Source organism: Macaca thibetana, chromosome 14 (genome assembly GCF_024542745.1).
Source record: "Macaca thibetana thibetana isolate TM-01 chromosome 14, ASM2454274v1, whole genome shotgun sequence".
Classification (NCBI taxonomy): domain Eukaryota; kingdom Metazoa; phylum Chordata; class Mammalia; order Primates; family Cercopithecidae; genus Macaca; species Macaca thibetana.
The window spans coordinates 111360491-111373605 of NC_065591.1; the positions used below are offsets into that span (position 1 = coordinate 111360491).

Genomic DNA, 13115 nt, shown 5'->3' on the forward strand with positions numbered 1-13115 from the left:
GGCCTAGGGAGTAACACCTGCCTTGCGGGGCTGTTATTTGGCATTGGGCAGGCACTCAACAGTGTTGGTTTCCTTTCCCTCCTATTAGAAAACTCATCCTCAGATTGAGCCTAAATCTGTTTTCCTGTGAATTCTAAACATTGGCCTTGGAACCACAGGGGACACGTCTCTCTCATTCCACTGTCTGTTCCATGTTTGGAGTTTGTCCCTTTAAAAGCCTCTCTTCTGCAAACTCAACATCTTCCCCTCCCTCAGCAGCTCTGCCCCGTCACCCATGCTGAGGTGAGCCTCGCCCAGGCCTCCGTGAGAGGCAATGCATTCCACAGACAATGGCTGCATTATTGATATGGTTAGGCTTTGTATCCCCACCCAGATATCATCTTGAATTACAATCCCTATAATCCCTGTAATCTCTTACACGTCAAGGGAGAGACAAGGTGGAGGTAATTGGATCATGAGGGTGGTTCCCCCCATGCTGTTTTCACAATGGTGAGTTCTCATAAGATCTGATGATTTTATAAGTGTTTGGTAGTTCCTCCTGTGTTCATTCTCCTTCCTGCTGCCTTGTAAAGAAGGTGCCTTGCTTCCCTTTCTCCTTCCGCCATGGTTGCAAGTTTCCTGAGGCCTCTCCAGCCACTCTGAACTGTGAGTCAATTAAGCATCTTTTCTTTATAAATTACCCAGTCTCAGGTAGTTCTTTATAGCGTGTGAAAATGGACTAATACTATTATCCATGGCGTTAGGTCATTTTTGTTAGGATGAGAGTCATTTTTGATTCACTACATGGGGTATAGCTGTTTGCACTTGCTAAGTATGCAATAAATATGTGTTGACTGAGCCTGTCTCCCTTGGTCAGAGGGAGTCCTCTGGTCCCGAGTCTTCTCTCCCCTCCTCAGCTACAACTTGAGGCCAGGGAGTGAGGCAGGCAGTGTATTGTAAGACCTTCCATTAATTCACCCTTTCAACATTTACCAAGCACCGGGCTAGGGGCTCTGATAAGAACTCTATGAACTTCCTAGGGCTGCAGTAACAAATTACCACAAACAGCGTGGCTTAAAGCAACAGACATTTCTTCTCTCGCAACTCTGAAGGCTGGAAGCCCAGAATCAAGGTGATGGCAGAGTCATGCTCCCTCTGAGGTTCGAGAAAATAATCTGTCCCACTCCTCTCTCCTAGCTTCTGATGGCTTCTGGCAGTCCCTGGCATGCCTTGGCTTGTAGAGCCTCACTCCAATCTGTCTCTGTCTTCACAAGGCATTCTCCCCTGTGTGCCGCTGGGTCCACATTTCCCTCTTCTTAAAAGGATGCCAATTGTATTGGAGTGAGGGTCCACTCTAATCCAGTGTGAACTCATGTTAACCCTGATCGTATCTGCAAAGACCCTATTTCCAAATTAAAGTCACATTCCCAGGTTCTAGATGGACATGCATTTTGCGAGGATAGCAGTCAATGGTACGGGAAATGATGCTTGCTCTCAAGGAGCCCATCGTCTGGTGGAAGGGGAGCAGACCTGTCAACATAGAGGAGCGATGTGGTGATTGACAGAGGTATGCTGGAGCAGAGAGAGAGCACGTGTGCTGGGAGGACACCTGAACCAATCTCTGAGGGGATAGGAGCTGGTCAGAAGAAGGGTGTGAGTAAAGGTGGGAGAAATGGTCTGGGGCATGCAGAGAACTCCCAGAAACTGGTGAGGGTGGAGCCCAAAGAAGGGATCAGGGAGTGATGAGACAAGGCTGGGAGGTGAGCAGGGGGCAGTTGTGGAACACCTTGGACACCACAGGCCTTTATCTTACAGGCAGCCAATCAGAAGCCAACGAAATACTTTACGCAGGAAAATGATAAGGCCAAATGTATCTGGAAAACTGACTCTGGCATCCTTGTGGGTTGGGTTAAAGGGTGAGACTGGAGGCCAGCGAACTAGTTAGATGCTGTTGCTAGTGCAGGCTAGAGATGTGAGGCTGTCAGCGGCTGATGGGGGTCTTGGCCAGTTTGTGCCCACTGATATTCCAGAGATAAACACTGTGGACCTGCATCACAAACACCATTCTGCAGGTAGAACTTGACCTTCATAAAAGGAAGACAGATAAAGACATCAGAAATTGTTTTTTAAGAGCAAATGTTGGATTTTCAAGGGATCTGAAATCAAGGTTGAATTTTCCAATGAGCCACCTGGACTATTCTTGGCATTTAGACATCCCAGGGTTTGCTTTCCATTGATTTTCCAGTGGGAGCCTCCTTCTCATGCGTGATCTTCCTCTTATACCCTCGGCCCCTTGTCAGCTGCAGTTTCTGACAAGGTCTTAAATTTTTCAATGGTGCCCAGCTAGCTGGTGAAGGAGCCCTTAGGTCTGGGCAGCCTGGGGATGCCCCTTTCCTGCAAGACTGTGTCAGGCACCCTCTTTCCTGGGCTAAGATCTTCCATGGGCCAATGCCAATGTGAGTGGCAAGGGAGTACATGCAGTGTAGGGCCCTCTTTCCTAGGTCACCTGTGCCCTTGCGTGGCTGTTCTGAGTCAGAGGCCCCCTCCATTTAGGACATTGTAATGCGGCCTTCTTTCTCTACTCCAGACAAAGGAGATACGGCACAGGCAGTTGTAAGTGCGAGTCTGGGGTGTCAATATCACTCTGGGTGGGGTTGGTTGGCAGTTGAAAGGCTTCAGGGCCAAGCTGTGGGACCACCCACTGTCTGATGGAAGTGGGTGATGAAAGAAGCTTGACAAAGCGCAACCGGAGAGAGATGGGACTGGGGGTGGATGGGGGAGTGGACACTCCCAGCGGCATCCCAGACAACTGTTTTCATTGATGCGTTCTATAGGGAAAAATTGTGAAAGACTTTGAAATGGACCAAAAAGATGATTGGGTGTCTTGTCTAGCATACTCTTCTGGTTTTTTTTCCAGGCTTTCATGGTCTTTGAGCTATTTTACAGCCCTGGAAGTTACAGAAAGCTGGTAATAACACAATGAGGAAAGGGCGTGTGAGGCCACAGCAAGAGGACATACAAGCCAGGAAGTGAGCCCCCATCAGACACCGGAACCTTGATCTTGGACTTCCAGCCTCCAGAACTGTGAGAAATAGATTTCCCTTGTGTAAGCCACCAGCCTATGGTGTTTTCTTACGGCAGGAGGAGCAGACTATGATCGGAGCAGACTATGAGAGCTATATTTCAGGTTCTTTGAGATTTTCTTTTAACCAATTGTAATATCTTACTGGTTCCCCCATGAATTAATGAACTAAATACAATTTTTGACATAGTTTGATTATTTGCATGAGAGTCACAATTTTGCCCTTAAGCAAAAGTTATTCTTTGACCATCCAATCATTCGGCAGAATGTTCGTTGACGCTATCTCTGGCCCCGGCACTGTGCTGATGGCTGGAAATACAAAGATGAGTTCAACAGAGTCTTTGTCCTCCAAGAGCTCCTTGTGTGGTGCAAAGGTGGGCAGGAGGCACACCAGTGAGCATCAGAGTGGCGGTGCTGAGGCTGCAGTTGGAGGAGGTCGCTTTTGGCAGGGATTTGGGGCAGGGCTGGGTTTTTCTTCCTGGGAAAAGCATGAGTTTTGGAGTCAGACAGGCCTAGCTCTAAGTCCTAAATTCACCACTTCAAAGCTTTGTGGCTTCAGATACATTCATTTTCTTATCTGTGAAGTAAGGATAGCATTTTCATCTTAAGGGTTTATGAGAAATAAATGAGGTATTGTGTGCAAAGAGCTTAGCCTAGTGCCTGGCATATACTAAATGCTCAACAAATGCTCGTCTCAGCCCTCTGGGCTATGATTTCAGAGGTGCAAGGAAGGCCCCTGATTCCTTCCTCTCCCTGCTAGGAGACACCTGAAATTCCTTTAGGAGAGGAAAACCCTTTCATTACACAGCTAGCGAAACACTCCCAGTATAAACAGCTTGGGACAGGAAGTGTAGTGACTCAACACACGTTAATATGTAATTTGCTGATGCCAGGGCTTCCGCTTAGAGAAAGTTTTCATAAGCATAACCCCTTGCCTGTGGGTGCCTCTGAAAGCAGTTTCCCATCTCTGACCTCATGTAATCCCCCCAGCGCCTATCTGGGGAGGGCAGGCCCTGGAGGATCATCCTCACTCATTTTACCAAGGAGGGGACTTGGGCTTTGAGCCATGAAATAAATAGTCCATTCCAGGTTACCCAGTCATGATCCAGGAGCTGGGCCTCAGACCTCGGTCTCCAGGCTCAAACAACGCACCCTCTCCTCCAGTGGAGAGAAGAGGGGAGAGGAATCACTCTAGAAGAGAACTTGGGGAACCTGAGCTTAGAGAAGCTGAGTCAGCCCTGGGTGGAGGAAGCAGAGCCTCCCGGGATGGTGGGTTAAGGATCTGCTCTCTATAAACTGTGGAATTCTTATCACGTTGGGCCTTGATTTCTTCTTTTCTAAAATGGAGGTGGTGATGCTTGTCTCACTGGGCTGCTGCAGGAATAAAGGGGATAACACAAGCAGTGTCTAGCACAATGCTAGATGGAAGGCTTCAAGCCACACAACAGCAGGAACAAACCTGACTTGTTCCCCATTGCATCCCAGCAATCGGTAAAGCACCAGGCACGTGGTAGCTGCTCCAGTAGTATTCAATAAAGGAATGATCAGTGAGTGGCACGGGCTCAGTGCACGGCCACCGTTGTAGTCATGGTGTAGGAACAGGATTGCTGGTGGAACTCACTGAGCTTGGGGATGTGGAAGAGAGGCTGGAGGAGCCGGGTCTGCAGACACGTTTCAGTGGCTGTGGGGAGGGCAGGCTCAAGGAAGAATTCGGTTTCTTTGGGTGTGAGGACTTTGGGACACCTTCTGCTCCAAATCAAAGAGCGAGGAGCTGGGATACTGCACACCCAGGCCAGGAGACAGGGTGACTTCAGGTAGAAGTTGTAGGCATGCAGGTAAGCCCCAGAGAGCATAAGGAGAGAGAAACCCAGGTCCATGCTAAACCAGCAGGGGCAGCCCATGTGGGTGGTGCAAGGACCAGACAAGCAGCCTCCAGGAGGTGGGCAGAGAGCTTCGCTGTGGCCCCTGTGATGGGGGGCATGGGTGGCCCAGAGGGACGCAGGCTGCCACTGTATTTCCTGAGAACTGCTTTCCCAGCCCCTGGCCATGCCTTCCACTAGGAGCCATTTTCATTCCTACTCTGACCCTCCTGAGACCATGGCTCCTGGTCAGGCCCTGATCTCCTAGTGGATTTCTGCTGATTTGGATGTTTTTGACAGAGCGTGTTTTTAGGAGAGTTCTGCTCCCAAGCCGCGAACTTTGCCTCCATCTGAATCTTCACCTCTGCTTTCTACCTCCCCTCTTCACTCACAGCTGCTGGCTCAACTCTCCCACTTAAAACAAAACAAACAAAACCCTCTCTCCCTTGGCCCCAGCTGTCTCTTCAGATCACGGCTTATCTTTTCTCCCCCAACTCCTGTCTTGAGAGGATTAGCGTTCCTTGCTGTCTGATGTTCTCCTCTCTCATTCACTTTTTTTTTTAACAAATAGACTTCCAGGTGTTTTTCCTCTGAGTGGCATCCCCAGTGGTCTACAAAGTCACCAAGTCCCCTCTCCAGTCACCCCCTTACCACTTCTAAATCCAACTGCTGTTCTCAGGACATTTCTGCCTCCCATGGCATTTGGCCATGTGGGCAAGTCCAGCCTCAGGTCCCAGGCGGAGCCCTGCCGGTGCCTGCGGCCTTGGCCTTGGCTTTGACCTTGGCTGGCTTCTTGCTTTCCTTCGATGGTCACCCTCCCCCTTTGCTGTGAGTGCTCCTCGAGTGGATCCCAGTCCTCACCTCCTCCCTCCACGCGTTCTCCCTGCGTGAGCTCATCCTCCCTGTGGCTTTAATTACCATCTGTAGGCTGCTGGCCGCTCCAGTGTGGGCTTGTCTCAGGAGCAACAGCCCAGCAGCTTAAGAGCATCTCCATCCCCACATGTGTGAACTTGAGCACGTTCTGAACACCCTTCCCCGCCTTCCTGCATGGCCACCATCTCAGTGAGCATCTCTCTAGTTGCCGGTCAGAAACCTGGACAGGATTCCTGATTCCTCCTTCTCTGCCAGCCCCCATACTCAGTCCTTCTGTTTGATTTGACCCAACTGTCCCTTAGGTTTTCCTCCTATTTTGCTTTCCAGTCCACCTGCTTATCTCCTGCCCGCCTCGGTGATGGCTTCCTCCCAGGCTCCCTGCCTCAGTTGCCCCGGTTCACTCCCATGGGCTCAGCAGGTCTTGGACTCTGCCTCACGTCTTGGGCTTCTCTGTCCGTCTGTTCCCTCCCTCCAAGCTTTCTTCAAGCCTCACCTCTTTGAAAGTTCATGTCACAGTTAAGAGGGATAGTCTGGAGCCCACAGACCTATTTCAAATCCAGATGTCACCATTTAGCAGCTTTGAGACCTCAGCCTCAGCAAACTTCTTACCTGCTCTATGCCTCAGTCTCCTCTTATGTAAATGGCAATCCCTGCTTCTCATCATTGCTGTGAGTCAAGTGTGTGTCTCTAGCTGCTTTTGTATTCTAGAGAAAGGCATGCATTGCTGCCAGGGAGACAGGGATCTTTGTTCCGGAAAATGACCCACTGATTGTGTCAGATAAAGCTCTCTACCCACCAGAGTGAAACTGGGAAGAGAAGGCCAAAGAGTGGGGCTGAACTGCTCCAAAGACAAAAGCCATTTCAGCAGGAAGCGATGAGAACCAGGAAATGGGGGAGTGCCGTAGGGGTGAGGGGAGTCAACCACGGGATTGGAGGGCAGAGGCTGAAGACAGAACCCGGAAGATGTGACTGGTTCAGCAGGAACTGGCAAGAGCAAGAGGTCTGAGTTTTAAATTTCGAGTTGCTCGTTTGGCTATAAGAAGGTCCCTCCTACTCCCCAGTTACTCCCAACTTCTAGGAAAATTATCTTACAAGTTCTGCCATAGGTTAGTAACATTTTGGGGGAAAATTCAGGATGAGACAGATCTCATCTGCCACTTCCTCCAGGAAGCCTTCCTGGACTCTCCCTGTCTCCCAAGTCTGGTTTTGGTATCTCTTCTTCTGTAGGTCAATAAGAAGACAACAAACAATCAAACAAAAACAAAAACAAAAAAACCCAAAAAATTGCATGAACTCAGAAACTGAGTCAGAACAGGATTGAGAGAGAAGAGGAAATCAGAATGAGAGGGAATCATGAAAATGCCAGGTCCTGGCCATTCTTAGGAATCTTGGAGACTGTACGGCATGGAACTATTTTTATCTGAATACTAAAAGTGACCCCCGAAGCTTTAAAGAGACATCAAGAGATCATCTGTGTTACTGAGAATTAAATTAGATGATGTACATAGAGTTCTTAGCCCCAGCCCCAACACATAGGAAACTCAGAAATTTGGGAGTTACTTTTTTTTTTTTAAACAAACATTGTAATGTCCTATTTTATAGATAGCAAGGATATAACAATCTCTTCAGAGGTGAGGTGGGCAGAGATGTACAGGAACAGAGGGAGCTTATCTCCTCTTAACTTCTCTGGGCACCCAGGCCCCATAATGGGGACCCAGCTGCTGGTGACACTGGCCAAACAAGGACAATATGATCATATCTGGAAATGTCCACTTTTGTGTTATTGTCAGCTCCTATTATTATTTTTAATAGGATAGGGTCTCACTGTGTTGCCCAGGCTGGTCTTGAACTCCTGGACTTAAGCAATCCTCCCACCTCAGTCTCCTAAAGTGCTGGGATTACAGTCTGAACTGCAGCACCCAGTTCTATTATTTTTAACAACACTGTCCTTCCTCAGTGTCCCCAGAGTGCCTCTGCCTGTCCCCACTCATCTGTTGTTGAGTGTGGATCTTGGATTACTACTTTTTCTACTTATATGTAAGAAATCTGGCTGATTTTCACATGTGGTTTATGGAAATAGAATGATTTTTTTCCTTCCATCATGTATCCCGTCTTCCTCCCTCCAATTGCACTGCAAGCTCTGAGTTGGAAATCAAATGGCCAGTTCTCCCTGGGTCCCTTGTGCCTCACGCACAGCAACGGCTCCACCGTTGTCTGTTGCTGTGGGTGTTAATTTCATCCCTGGATGGGTCCAGAGAGCCCACACCTGGGCAGGAGGCTGGGCTCAGCCTGGAAGCCCCTGCGCTGTCTTTGCCTGTGTCTTCACTCAAGTCTCTTGGGACAGCCTGAGCTGCTGAGATGTGGTGGTGGAGAGGAGACCAAGATGGGGTCTTTGAGAAGGACAAGCAGTGTGAAAGTAAGGGGCAGTCACAGGGTGTGGGCGTTGTATTTAACTAGTCACAAAGCCCTTTCGTGAGCTCTTGAGCCATAGTCCCTTGTTGAGGAAATGTGTATACCTGTGAACTACATGGAAAAGGACCTCAGGGTTGTCACATCCAACTCTGACCCATTGCAAGAATCTCCTTTTATACCTCTGACAGGTTTTGTTCAGTCCTTACTTGAATGCTTGTAATGATGGAGAGTTCATTACCTCTAGAGCAGGAACTTTTGGTTACCTGATCATTTGTATTTTTATTTATTTTTCCTTTTTAGAAACAGGGTCTCACTCTCACCCAGGCATGAGTGCAGTGGTATGGTCATAGCTCACTGCAGCCTCGAATTCCCAGGCTCAAGCGATCTTCCTGCCTCAGTCTTCTGTGTAGTTGGGATTACAGACAGGTGCCACCACACCTGGCTAATTTTTTTTTTTTTTTTTTTTTTTTTTGGTAGAGACAAGGTCTCAGTATGTTGCCCAGGCTAGAGAACTTGATTTTAATTAAGTGCTCACCCTCCTTCATAACTGGTCCAAGGAGTTGTAGTGAGCCCATTTCTCTTCCCAGTGGATAATTTAGGCAAGTGTATGAGCGTGTGACACAATTCTAGCTAACAAGGTAGAGAGGAAGCCCAGTAGGGGCTTCTGGGAAAGGTTTCTTCTCTTTTAAAGAGATACAAAAAGGCCTGGCCTGTTCTTCTATTAGAAATGTGTGCAGAGATGTGATGGCTAGAACTGCGGCAGCTATCTTATGGCCATGAGGGGAACAAACCTGAAAGCCAAGAGGACAAATTAAGGCTAACAGAACAGAAATGTGTTAAAAACAAAACAAAACAAAACAAAATAAACAAGCAAGCAAGCAGGCAAACAAACTGGGGTCATTGATGTAATCACTGAACAGCTAAGTTAACCAGTGCTGGGGGTGCACCTAATATTTAAATCTAACCTGAAAAGCTGTTCACTCATTTTTAGCATGAGGTCAATGAAATAGTTTATATGAACTGGAACCAAACAGGGAATCTCTAATTCTAAATGTCAGTGGCTGAGTTTTGAGCCTAAATAATGGACTTTACATCATCCATCTCTGTTACACTTTATGTTTTGGTTTTGAGCTAACCTTCCACCTTTTACAGACTTTTTTGGATTTCTGTTTTAATTCTACAGAACATTCCTAGTCCCTCACAACTCTTTTTTTTTTTTTTTGGAGACAGGGTCTCACTCTGTTGCCCAGGCTGGAGTGCAGTGGCGTGATCTTGGCTCTCAGCTCACTGCAACCTCTGCCTCCCGGGTTCAAGGGATTCTCCTGCTTCAGCCTCCCTAGTAGCTGGGATTACAGGCGCCTACCACCATGCCCGGCTAATTTTTGTATTTTTAGTAGAGACGGGGGTTTCACCATGTTGTCCAGGTTGGTCTCAAACTCCTGACCTCCGGTGATCCTCCCGCTTTGGACTCCCAAAGTGCTGAGATTACAGGCATGAGTCACCACGCCCGGCTTCAACTCTCTCTCTCTCTCTCACTTTTAGAGCTTCCCTGAGCATAATTTCTTCATCCAAGGAAATGATAAGTTGAAAAGAGCCCGGCCAAAGAGACAGCCTGGCAACACCACACACGGCACTGGGGGCCAGACACTTCGGGGTCACCTAGATGTATCACACAGCCCACATTTCTCTGTCTTGTCTGCATTTGAACAAATGCCTTGCTGAAATCAGGATTTAGTGATTATGATACACGGACCCATTCTTCCTTATAAAAAATGGAACCACCGTTAGCAGAACTATGCCGGGTCTGCCTGTGCCAGGGCTGTGACCTTCTCTGTACAAGTCTGTTTGCATGTGGGGAGGGATGGTGAGTTTGTGGCCTTTTCTACACGTTTCATATCTGGACCCATAGTTCAGTTTTGGGGGTTAGGACTGAGCTCTGGTTGGCACTGGCCAGGGCTAGACACTGGGAAGATGGCTGGAAATACTGATGACAGATGAGCCTTTTTTTGTCCAAGGCCAGACAGGTTATATCAGCTCAGACTAAGAGCCTTCTGAGTCCCCTCCCCTCCCCTCCACACTTACTTCTGTTGCCCGGGTTTTGCCTTGGGCCTTCCTCCAGCCGAGTTTTCTGGCTCTCTGCTAGGGTAGGGCTCCGTCTCCCATTGATCCTGAAAATAGATCTTGAGGGGACTCTTGAGAAGAGAAGTTTGTATGAGAGGAGTGGAGGCCCCAAATCCTCCTCAGCCTCTGGGGGCCCAGATGAAACTCAGAATGTGGGACAGGACATTTTTTTTTTTTTTCTTTTTTGAGATGGAGTTTCGCTCTGTTGCCCAGGCTGGAGTGCAATGGCGCAATCTTGGCTCACTGCAACCTCCGCCTCCCAGGTTCAAGCAATTCTCATGGCTCAGCCTCCCAAGCAGCTGGGACTCCAGGCGCCTGCCACCACACCCAGCTAATTTTTGTATTTTTAGTGGAGATTGGGTTTCACCACATTGCCCAGGTTGGTCTCGATCTCCTGACCTCAGGTGATTCACCTGCCTCAGTCTCCCAAAGTGCTGGGACTATAGGCATGAGCCACCGCACCTGGCCCGACAGGAGATTTATTTTACCTGGGACTGGAGTTTTCCTGAGCTGCCCTGAGGGTGCCGGCTCCTGTCCCCACCATTGCAGATCTGGTCTCTTCCCTGTATCCTTTGGCCCCTTGTTGGCACAGGAGAAAGGGGATGCCTGCACTCCTAGTCCAGTGCTCTGGCCACTCCCTCCCGGCTTGCACAGGGGCTGCTAGCCTGTGAGCCAGGGCGAGGTAGTGAGGGCAATGGCAGCCTCATAGGACCATAGAATGCACTGGGCTCACTCTGGAAATTCACCTGTGCCAGGCCTGAGGGTTGGAAGATGGGAGTCTCTCTCTATGGCTTCCTGGGTTGGCTCTCCCCCAGCTGGAGGAGAATTAGGCTAGAACAGCAATGGCCTGGAAGCTTCATAACCCCCAGCAGGAGGAGCCCCCTCACAATCCAGGAGCCTCCAAGCCTCCTGGACTTCCTCTGCCCTGATGGTGGGTGAAGGGACTCAACCCAGCAGAGACATCCCAAGCTCTGAGCGCCCAGAAGAGGCAGCGTTCTGGTCTGAGTTCCTTGGCCCCTTTAGATGATCAGCCTCTAAAGGCATGATCCTGAGATAATAGGAAGACGGATGTTGGTTTAGAGTTTGGAGGTGATTTGGGGGTGGCTGGAAGGCTGAGGGAGCTGCCTCTTGGGATCTACTGCTTCTTGCTAATGGCTCAGCTTCCCAGCAAGAGAGGAAAGGCAGGAGACTCAGGCCTGGCAGCCTGGGCTGGTGCTGAGCCTGGGAGACCAGCAGGGAGTCTGGAAGCTTCTGTGAGAGGATGAGAATGTATGGCAGTGGCGGGGTGCCCACCTGTGCACCCTCAGGCACACCTGCCCTTTCCCATTCAGAATTCATGTTCATCCACGGGAGTCACGCTCAGGTGTTCACCCACAGGTTTATCCCCACGATCGGGGTGGAGGGAAGCGGAGCCTGGGGGCTCTGGAGGTCTGGGAGGAGGGAACCGGGACGTAGGATGGGGCTTCGGTCCTGGGCTGTCCTGGATGCAGAGGTCAGGGCAGGGTGTGTGTGTGAAGGAGACAGAGGCTTGTCCACAAATGCCCTTAGAGGAAGGGGCAGAGGCCAGGGAGGCCAGTGAAAAGAGGATGGAGGAAATGGTTCAGGGGTAGCAGGTGGGCAGCTGGCCCAGGTCGTTGTCTTCCCAGATGTCAGGGTAGCTCTGGATGTCCTGGGGCATGGCCAATCTCATCCTGGGGTTCTAGGGAAAGAGAGAGGAAGAGGGGAGAGCAGGGAAGAGAGCTGGGATTATGATTGCCCACCACCCGCCACGCATGCAAGCAGTGCATCCCTGAAAGCCTCTCATCCTGTCCATCCCACCCTCCCAGCGGGTCCAGGAAGCTCTACCCCTTTGCCCAAGGTCACACACAAGTAAGTGGCGGAGAAGGGTTTGAACTCAGGTCTGCCTGACTCTTAAGCCCATGACCGATCCCTCCCCTGCACCAGGAGCCGGGGAGAGAGGAAGGCGGGGAGGGAAAAGAAGGGTACTCTGTCTGGGCAGGGCCTGGGTGGCATGGGGTGGTGTGTTCACCTAGGGTCCTATACTGACCTCTACTTGGCTTCCCACCACCTTAGGCCCTGGAGGGGATGTCTTGGGTCTTGGTCACTCTATCCTATCTCCCATCCCAGACCTGACGTCGCAGGCAGCTTCCCTGGGGGAGCTTAGCTTGGGGAGGCGCTCCCAGCTCTGCCTATAGCATGGGGGCACGTTTCCCAGGCTGTCCAGCAGGGGGAGCCCCACCCCCTGCCTCGGTTATCCCGGGTCCGACAGGACGGGAGGACCCAGGCAGCCCACCTCTGCTCTGCCCTCTAAACACAGCTGGGGTCAGGGGTCTAAGGCCTAAGGACTGGATAGGAGTAGCTGGCTCCGGGGAGGGCCTCTGGCCTGGTCTGACCCTGGCCTGCCTGGCCTTCCATGAGGATGACAGAAGACTCTGGCCACCAGGCTCCCAAGCCCCCTCCATGGGTGAGCCTGGGCCCTCCCGCCTCCTCATCAAAGGCCTTGGGACGGTGCTCAGGCTTCCAGGGCTCCTGGGCTGCACACCCGGACTCAGGAGCCTACTGGGCGCTGCGGCACCTCTCTTCCCCCTCCACTCGCTCAGCCAAGGGCACTGTCCTGTGCTGGGGAATTCAGGAGCCAGGAATTTTTCTTGCCCACCCGATATATTCCACTGCTGCAGGTGTCTGCAGAGGAGAAGGGCAGAGACCAGACATTCGGGCGGTGCCTCTATCTGCGCTGTGCAGTATGGCAGCCTGTAGCCACGTTTAAATGAAATGAAAATTAAAGAACA

The 13115-nt window shown here is 50.4% G+C and overlaps 1 long non-coding RNA gene across 2 annotated transcripts; it reads left to right on the forward strand.

Annotated features, from left to right (window-relative positions):
• Positions 1 to 557: 557 nt before the first annotated feature.
• Positions 558 to 9421, forward strand: LOC126936592 (uncharacterized). Of its 2 annotated transcripts, none has more exons than XR_007719447.1 (3): positions 558 to 645; positions 1020 to 1546; positions 2897 to 9421. It is a non-coding gene; the product is annotated as an uncharacterized LOC126936592 (long non-coding RNA). The 2 variants fall into 2 exon arrangements; XR_007719446.1 differs by having other exon boundaries at positions 1020 to 1139; positions 1411 to 9421.
• The last annotated feature ends 3694 nt before the right edge of the window (positions 9422 to 13115 follow it).